The sequence below is a fragment of the Propithecus coquereli genome, unplaced genomic scaffold (genome assembly GCF_000956105.1).
Source record: "Propithecus coquereli isolate 6110/MARCELLA unplaced genomic scaffold, Pcoq_1.0 Scaffold52, whole genome shotgun sequence".
NCBI classification, from domain to species: domain Eukaryota; kingdom Metazoa; phylum Chordata; class Mammalia; order Primates; family Indriidae; genus Propithecus; species Propithecus coquereli.
Window position 1 is genome coordinate 1,846,493 of NW_012151063.1, and position 10,077 is coordinate 1,856,569.

Sequence of the window (10,077 nt, forward strand, 5' to 3'; positions counted from 1 at the left end):
CCACTCATTCTATAGCTAGGAATTTATTTTTCAAAATAGAGATACTTTCAGCATCTAAAATTAGGAGACCGCATACATTTATACTGGTTTGTTTACATGAGGAAATCTTCAAACTCTTCCTAAATGGTGCACGAAATGGAAAAATTATAGTTAGGTTTTAAGAAATAAGGCAGCAGTTCATATTGTAGAGTATATTCCAATCTTGATATAAAAGATGACCCAAAAATGGCAGGAAAATGTCAAAAATGTTGCATCTGGATTATGAAAATCTTCATTTTTAATTTTCTTCTCCTTTTCTCTGCGAGCATATATCATTTTACTGTAATGATGACACAGACCTCAGAACACACAATAAATGATTTCATACGAGAGAAAAATTGGGAGACTTGGAAACCAGCTTTTAGAAAACGATGGATAGAGCTCCCGTAAGCCGTGCTGCAAAGTGGCGATTCTGCCGTTTATCTCACTTTCTAGGAGAAAGGTAAGAAAACATTTATGGCATCTTATCGACGAGCCCGACTGTTTTGTGGCTGCTGCATTAGTCAGTCATCAATACTTATCAGTATTAGGGTATCGATGACTCAGAAGAAGGAAACGTGAATACTCCCCAAGGACCCAAGGAAGATGTGGGGAAAGAAAAATCGCATCCCCTGACCTTGGAGAGAAACGTCTGCTGCTGGAAATCTTCTCTCGAGGATGACTCAGCACCAGGTCATCCCGCCAAAGCGAGCACTGGAACCTGAGCAAGGGAAGTTAAAGCTTTTCTGGGAGAATGGGTGTGAGATGGGGTCCTAAAGTTCTGGAAAATAAGATTTGTCCTGAGAGGGGACAGAGGCAGGATTTTGAAATCGTTTGATGTTGGAGAGGAGACAAAGAGATGGAGAAATGCATTGCGTTGTGGTCTGAAGGCATGCATGAGGCTCATGACTTTTTAAACAGTTGAGGAGAACAGTGCTTACCCAACAGATGCCATGCACACAACTGCATGGTGATTTAAGTTAAAAAAAAAAAAAATGTATGTACCCTGGATTTCTTCTTGGCTCCTTACGCCAAAATAAACTCTCAATGTGTCAAAATGTATGCTTAAAAGTTTGTACCCCTGTAATATGCCAAAATAAAAAAAATTAAGAAAAAAGAATTGAGAAAGATGTGTCACTGATAAGAAAAAAAATAGAACCATAAAATATTAGATAAATATGTGGACTTTTAAAATATAATAATAAATCTATTTATGGTATAATATTACATAACTATAACATTATTATAAATAACAAATGTTTTATATAAAGTTTATATGAAGTAATATAAGTTTAGAAAAAGAAGGCTTTTCTAAGAAACCATTTTTTGAAAATGGTGCATTTGTGTTTATATAGCCTAGGGAAAAAATACATATATATGTAGACATATATAGAAACATATATGCAAATATGTATATACATACACATATATAAAGAGAAATACATATATGTGTATGTATGAAACCTAAATATATATCAGACCACGTATACACATGTTTACATTAATGCATATTTATGTGTGCTTGTGCATATACGTCTGTGTATATGTCTGCATACACATTCGAAATATGCATAATTTTAAAGTACAGAAGCTAATTTAAAAGGCAGATGTGAACATGGGAAATATCTTTGCCATCCCCCGCCAGTCCCATAAAGAGCATGTTCACGCACCTCTTGATCTGAGGCACTTGGACCTCAGCACCTTCTCAGCGCAGGTCAGTCCAGGGCAGAGCACGGTCCGAGTGCACCTGCGGAATACCCTCAGCCCCTTCCGGGTGCAAGACACGAGGATTAGCCCAGGGGAGGGCTGCCGTGTCGCACCTGCACGATGAGCCCCGCAGACAGCATCCCGCGTGGCCTCGACTTCTGGGCATCGGGAGTTGCTGGCTTTACAGGCCAGAGCACCAGCAGGTGCGACCTATATGAAGAATAGTTAGGAAGTGGAGACCAAAATCTTCCAAAAGCGCCTGTTCTTGCATGCGGCTACACAAGGCTCACTCTGACTTTGTTTTACGATATGCACTCAAGGGCAGGAACGTGCTGGAGGAGGACCATGCATCACGCAAAGTCGGTGACATAACAAAAGGCCGGAGGCAGTCCGGTCCCGCATGGGGATGGGAGGGGGCTGGCGGAGCTCCGCCCTGTGTCAGGCGCACACGGAGGCGGCATTTGCATAAAACAGAAGAGAAGACAGATAATCCCTGTGTCACGGGGCTCAGGTTCTAGTGATAGAGGACGGGCGATGAGCAAGAAATAAGTGAATTAAACAGCGGTTTAGAAGATGCGAAGTATTAGCCGAGCATGGAGACACGCGCCTGCAGTCCAGCTACTCCGGAGGCTGAGGCAGGAGGATGGCTTGAGCCCAGGAGTTTGAGGTTGCTGTCAGCTCTGACAGCACTGCACTCCAGCCCGGGTGACAGAGCGAGACCCTGTCTCAAAAATAAGTAACTAAATAAACAGAAAAATAAATCAATGTATGCCTTTAGCATAGGCTATTATGTAGCCATTTTTAAAAATCCAAGACGATTTCTGTATGTATATTTGTGAAATCATCTCAACGTTTTATTGGAAAGGAGCAGCCCATATCATAGGATTGATTTTCATTTATTAATATTTTATTGCAAGTGTATTTATTTGCATCATAGGATTGATTTGCATGGCTTTTATTGCAAATGTATTTATTTGCATCGTAGGATTTCTTTGCATTTATTTTGTTTGCTTGGGATTTTATTTTCATAAAAGCATATAGGATTCTGTAGTCATAGAAAATCCTCAATGGATCTCCCAAACAGAGCTTTCTTATAAAGTGTAGAAAAATCGGGGCAGAGGGTTCAACAGGGCAGATGGAACTTACACTTTTTTATCTCACTCTCTCTTCTTTTCAGTTTGAGTTTCCTACTGGGAAATCTTATTTTGGAGTAGTATTTGAAACAGGTGAATTGTGTTAACTGCCAAGCTAGTGCCAGTCCCGTGTTGGATACCTGAGACCCACTTTCCACCTGTCTCCAAGACTTTCTCAGGATGATAAAACAAGGGAGGGCTCAGCAGACTGAAGACACGGTAGAAATGCCACCGCCACCGGAAACATGTCTCCAAGGGCATCCTCTCCTGACAAGTGCAGCCGCAGTATTTTTCCATGCGGAGAGATGGCATCAGTGTTATTATCACCCCGCAGAGCTGACAGCTCGTCATGATAGAAAAATGAACCATGCGAAGTAGATCTAGACACACATTTCAGATTTGTATGTGCTGTTCCTGCAGTTCTGTTTGTATTGATGAAGATGATGAAAGCAAAATAAACAAATAAAACGAAGATACTGTAGAAAAAAAAAAAAAGTGTGCATTCCATAGCAGAGCAAGTCACACATCTCTCCCCTCTGTTAACTTTTTGTAGCTTCTTGGGTATAATTAGACCAGCCCACATGGTACTAAAAATTACAGGCTGTGAATAACGCACACCACTGGTGACTGTTTATTTATCGTTGAATTTATAAGAAAAGTTCTCATTGCAAGATGCCTCGAGATAGGTACAGGAAAGGAATGTCAAAAACTCGGACACAGATAAACCACCCTGCTAACCTCTAAGGGAAATTCTTGACTGGTTTTAATGATAATGCCCCGCTCTGTGCTTGGAAGATAATCCCAAGTATCTAACCTTTTGTTTTCACCTTGGTTTGTATCTGGAGCTGGGGGAGGAAAGATAAAGTTGGAGGAAACTTCTCATTCCCTGGGATTTTGTGAGTTTGTAAGTGGGCAACGTTTGTATAGTAGAAGCTGAGAGGGGTACGTGTCTTTGTAAGAACCCTAATAAAGTATTTCTGGAATCCTCTGTTGGGTGTGTAGTGAAGTTCCCTGCCCCCCCCCCGCCAAGGCATTTGAACTAGGAGGAAAAAAATAACACTTCCAAACAGAGGCTTTTGTTTTGAGAGCCTGCGTGAGCAGTATGGCAAGAGAATGAAATAGTATCCCGAAACAGAAGGCCAGAGGAGAATTGGGTGGGTCTCCTTGGCTTAGCTGCCTTGGACAATCTTTCTAATTCAGCAACATTGTCTGAGAAGCTCCGAGATCAAAGGTAGGGGCGGGTCTGAGGGCCCCACGACTAGATTACAATGAAAACCTCAGTTCCCAGTGTGGGTATCGTTACAACGACAGGTGTTGACCCTGTTGGAGGAAGTCACAGAACATTCCCATATGTGCTCACTGAGGAGTCATTGTTAGAAGTCAGACTTGGTAGCACTGTGTCCCCTAAGACGTATGTGGGATTTGGAGATCGTGCAGCAGCTTTGAGGATGTTTCTGTGCCGAAAACGATGCGTTAGTGGAGAGCTGCAGACTATTCTTGGGAAGAAGATGTAGCAATGAAAAAGCTACACAGTTTCTGTTTTGTGGGTTTTTTTGTTTGTTTTCTTTCTGTCTGTTTTGAAAGTTGCACAAGTCAAGGCTGCACATGGTAATTAGAAAAATCGATATCAGCGAACCACTCAGTATCAACAGCAGCGGACGACCTCACAGCACAAAAAGCATGATTCAGAACAGTCTTACGTGATAAAGATACAGTCCTAAGTAAAGACAGAAAATTCCGTATCCACAGTGTGCCCTAAAACAGTCCAACTGAGATCTTAGAGGAACAAAGAGAGATTCCAAACATGCCCAGCGAGCAAGAATGCTCTCAGATACAGACAGAGATAACCTGTGCCTACACCTGACGTCGGGTATGGAAATACAGTAACACCCAGACCAGGAAGTATAGAGCATGCGTAGAGCTGGCGCCAGCCACGGCAATGAGTGGTAAAGGATGCTTGCACATAATAAACAGGAACATTTTACACAAAGGGAGTGCTCGGTGTCCTTTGTTTTGGGTTTTGCCGAATTGCTTCATCCTGGGCAAGAAGAAAGATGAAGCAAGCTTTGCAGATAAGCTCGCGGTTAGATGCTAAAAGCAAGAGACCTTCACGGGGCGGGGACATTCTGCGGTACGAAGTCCCTGACAAACACAGAACTACAACAAGTTTAGACAAGAACTGAACCTGCTGTCTATAGATACGTAGAGCTGATGTTTACTAAACAGTGTACAGTCAAGCTTTAGCTATGACAAGTGAAGGTGCCTCTGGGCTGCCCAGAGAATGTGGAAAGAATTCGAGATTTCCAAAAGACCCCCCACAGGGCTGCTCAGTGAGCTCAGAGGCACAGATGTAGGATGGGACCGATTCGTCAGAGCATCCAGCCTTCTGTGAGCTGAGAAAGGCCATTTTATTCATTTTTTGAAGTATGAGTATAATTTTATTATTGGGCTTGTTACAGATGTGAATGTAATATACATTTTTTCAGAATATTATGAGGGTACAAATGTTTCGGTTACATAAATTGCTTTTGTACCATTTGAGTCAAAGTTATAAGTGTGCCCATCCCCCAGATAGTGTGCATGGTACCCGTTAGGTGCGAATATACCCGTCCCTTTCTCCCCACTCCCAGCTGCTGGATTTCCGATGAATGTTACTTCCATTTGTGCACGTAAGTGTTGATCGATTAGTTCCAATTTGACGGCGAGTCCATGTGGTGCTTGGGATACTTCACTTAGCTGAATGGGCTCCAGCTCTACCCAGGATAATACAAGAGGTGCCAGTTGACCATTGTTTTTCGTGGCTGAGTAGTGCTCCAAAGTTGGCAATGTTCGGGAGTGTGAAGGCCCCTTTGGTATTGGTTGAGGTCCATGAACATAGGGTCATAACCATTCCCGACCTTCACCCCAATTGACCTCCCAACTGTGACCTTGGCAACAATATTTCCTGTCTTTGAAGGAGACAAAGATGTCAAACAACAAGTGATACGGAAGCTTCTCAGCTTCCTCACTTCTGTACATACTTCCGTGATATGAAGTTGCTTTACTGAAACAATCAGTTAATATATTTATTTAAAAAAATAAGGCTTGTATCAGTGATTATTGTTGTTGGGAAAATGCACATCCCTTACATGAATACTTACATGAATCCTACCAATTTTCTAGCTCTCAAAGTCTTTTTCTAGAATTGTGTCCGCAGCCAACCACAGGACCCAGACGCGGACTACAAAGAGAGCACCCCTCCTGTACCAGTTAAAATTGTTCATAAAAAATGGAGGTGGTGGTGTTTTCCCCACGGTGGAGAGTTTGTTATTCTGAGTCCCTCTGGCATGTGCCGAAATGCTCAGGGGCTCAGCCTAGCTCTACGGAGCCAGAGGGGGCTGTTCTTTCCAAAAAGCCTGCTCCCTCCTTTCTTCCACTGCTGGCCACATGCGCTTGTGAAAATTAAAATAAAGGTTGCTGAGGATAGAATCAAGCCAAAGGCTGGGCAGAATTATTTGCCAAAGAAACTGGGATTCTTCCCATCATCGTGACACATGGGCATTAAATAGTACAAACTGGTTTACTTACCTTTTTGATTAACGAGGTCCCTCTCCCGTAGAGCGGGATCAAGTCCTACTTTATAATGCAAATGAGGAAGCGGCCAGATGTTGAGCCCTTCCTTGTAAGAGTCACACGCCTGCCACAAGTGAGACCGAGGCTTGCCAACGTGCTTGGCGCAGATCTTTGGGGGAAAAGCGTGTTTAGAAAGAGATCCATTGGAAGGCAAGTGCAGAATATGTAAATATTTTTCTACAAGAAAGGGGATAAGGCAGTCATTTTTGCTCCCAAGGGAGAACCCAACATTATTTTTACAGCTGTAGATTTTGCAAGAAGATGCGGATTCCATAGCAATCTATCTATCATGCTAGAGACCATGAACCAACATGTTTTATAAAACTTGTCTCAAGCTTGTCTTTTTCGCCCAGGAGAGAGACTGCATTGAGGGGAGCTAAGATTACATGTGCGTGGAAAATAGTACAGTCCTAGGCATACAACGCCAAACTCACGGTGGGGAAAAAAAAAAGCAATGCTGTGTTTGTATTATTTTAAATTGTAAAACTCTATAAATAGAAGGAGTTTTTACCTATTTTGGCTGGCACATTTTTAGGTGACGTTGTATTACTTGCGTTTGCAAGGTATTCTTAGATAAATCCACTAGTGCAAACACTGGACTCAATACCTCTAAGCTCCTCTAAAGCTCATTTCTATAATTCCTGGATATGTGATTGGATTAACTAAGGACATCTTAAATTTCTTTGGGAAGATATCAAACACAGCTTTTCTCTGGGAGTCGCTGCTTCAAAACTTCAAAAGTTTTCTGTCCAGTGAGACAATTGCCTCCCAAGAAGGGTTGCCTGTATGGGGAAATGATATACATAAACAGTGTAACATCAGGTTAAAACAAGATAAGACTGTTCTTTAAAATGTTTCAACGATGATGCTGAAATGTTAAAGAGATTGGAGCTGATTCACCTCATCGAGTCCCCAGATCCATGAATGTTCTTTTTCATGTTTCTCCAGTTCCTGTGTGCTGGGCAATGAACCTCAGTTTATGTCATCAGCTTTTATTATTATTAATGTCATTTCTTATCTCTTAGAGATAACAGATGGGACAGCTTAGTGTCTCTTATCTAACTTGTTTGATTTCTATTGACCTGGAAGTTCTTTCAACACATAAAGCCAATGGACAAAACATCCCCAAATTCCATGAATAAAACAACATTGCTGTCTATATTTATTTAGTATCCCATCCAAGCATTGTTTTGGAAAGAAAGAAGGCGGCTTACAGGTTCAGAAATGAATCATGGTTATTATGCTGATAAATTTAATTTAGAGAAGTAATTTAAAATGGTGAAACAATGTCTAGTTAACATCTGCACTATCTGAGCCAACTTTTATTAAGACAGGAGTGAGGCAGGTGGCGTCATGATTATAGAATTAGCCAAAATTTATACTCCGTTGACTTAAAAGATGGAATTGAAATATGTTATAAATTTAATCCAGAGTTTAGTCTTTATCCTTTTAATTTTCCTGAGATTTCTATTCCTCCAGTACTTAGTCATTTCCTAGATATTCTGTGGTTCCTTTAAGGAATACAGGCATTTATTTTTACATAGAGAAATACATTTATGAGATTTACTCCATACAGCAGTTATCTATATTACAGAAACACATTTGAAACCCAAATGTGTTCTCTGAAATCTGTTCTGGATATTGAAGTCAAATAAAAATTTCCAAACAAACCAACGATAACAAAAAGTAGACATAGTACAAGGACTGGAATTTTAAGGGTTTTTGTATGTTGCCCTTTGAAAGGCATTTTGTGGTTCAAATGTTGCCCATGCTCCCTGCCAAGGGATAGAGAAATATTACACAAGCATTTTTATCTCTGGACAAGAATGATCTAAAATCCCATCACAGCCAAGAGAACTGAGCACAGAGAAATTTCAGACGGCTCCTTTCTCTACGAAGGACGCTAATTTTACTGCATGTGAAATCGCAGTCTTCTAATCCGGGGTTTCTTGACCTCAGCATTTTGGACATTTGGGGCTAAATAATTCTGTGTGGTGGGGTGTCCTGAGCACTATAGGGTGATTAGTAGCATCTCTGTGCTCTACCCAGTAGACGCTGCAGCAGCTCCATCCACAGAGTTACAACAACTGAAAATGTCTCCACACACTGCTGGATGTCCCCTGGGGGGGAAACTCACCCCCAGGTGTGAATAATTGCTCTAATCCAAAAAAAAAAAAAAAAAAGAGAATAATATGCAAACTATCTGACAATCATAAATTCTGACAGATAGCTATTAATTAAGAGAATGAAAATGGGGTCTGTACATACCATGAAATGTTACTCAGCCTTAAAATAGAAGGAAATCTTGCAATATGGAACATGGATGAGCCGTGAGAACACTACTCTAAGTGAGAGAAGCCAGACACAAAAGGACGAATACTGCCTGATCCCACGTACAGGAGGCCCCTGAAATAGTCAAACTCATACAATCAATGTGGGATGCTTGCAGCTGTGGGGAGAAGTGAGAAATGGCAAATTGACACACATAAAGTTCCAATTATGCAAGATGAGTAAGTTCTAGAGATCCGTGGAAAAAATGTGTTGCTTATATTATACTTAATGATGCTGTATCATGCATTTAAAAATCTGTTAAAAGGGTAGATTTCACATTCAGTGCTTTTAGCACAATAAAATAAAACTTTTTTAAAGAAGAAAGAAAATGTTAAAAAAAAAATGTAAACCTCTGCTAATGGTTGTCTGTAATGTGGAAGCAAACACATATTTTAAATGTGATTTTGGTGGTATTAAGGGAAAAAAAGCCAAACTCTGTAAAATAATTTTAAAGAGATTTACTCTGATCTGGTGGTTGTACACAGAAGGAGGATAGAATTGCATCAAGGAGAAGGGGAAGGCCTTGTAAACCCGCTCAGAGTTCAAACCTGCAGCTGAGGAGGCTGTCCTGTGAGCCGCCGGGGTGTGGAAGTTCTCTATAGGGTTAGCAGCCCTGGCCTCCACCCCCACCCCCAGATGCCAGGAGCACCCTCAGCTCCAGCTGTGACAACCAAAAACGTCTCCAGAAATTGGTAGACGCCCTCCGGAGGTGGGAGGTGGAGTGGAGGTGTTACCCCTGGCTAAAAATGACTGATTTAGGGAAAATCTTAATATTTTTGGTGTATGTCATTTTAGACATTCTATCTATCATCTATCCATCATCCATGCATCTACTCATCCATCCATCCATCTATCCATCCATCTACCCATCCATCCATCTATCCATCCATCCATCCATCTACCCATCCATCCATCTACCCATCCATCCATCCATCCATCCATCCATCCATCCATCATCCATCCATCCCTCTTTCCATCCATCCATCCCTCTTTCCATCCATCCATCCGTCTACCCATCCATCCATCCATCTACCCATCCATCTATCCATCCATCTATCCGTCCATCCATCTATCATCCATCCATTCATCCATCTATCCATTGATCCATCCATCTACCCATCCATCCATCCATCCATCTATCCATCCATCCATCCATCTATCCACCCATCCATCCATCCATCTATCCACCCATCCATCCATCCATCCATCTATCCACCCATCCATCCATCCATCCATCCGTCTACCCATCCATCCATCCCTCTTTCCATCCATCTAT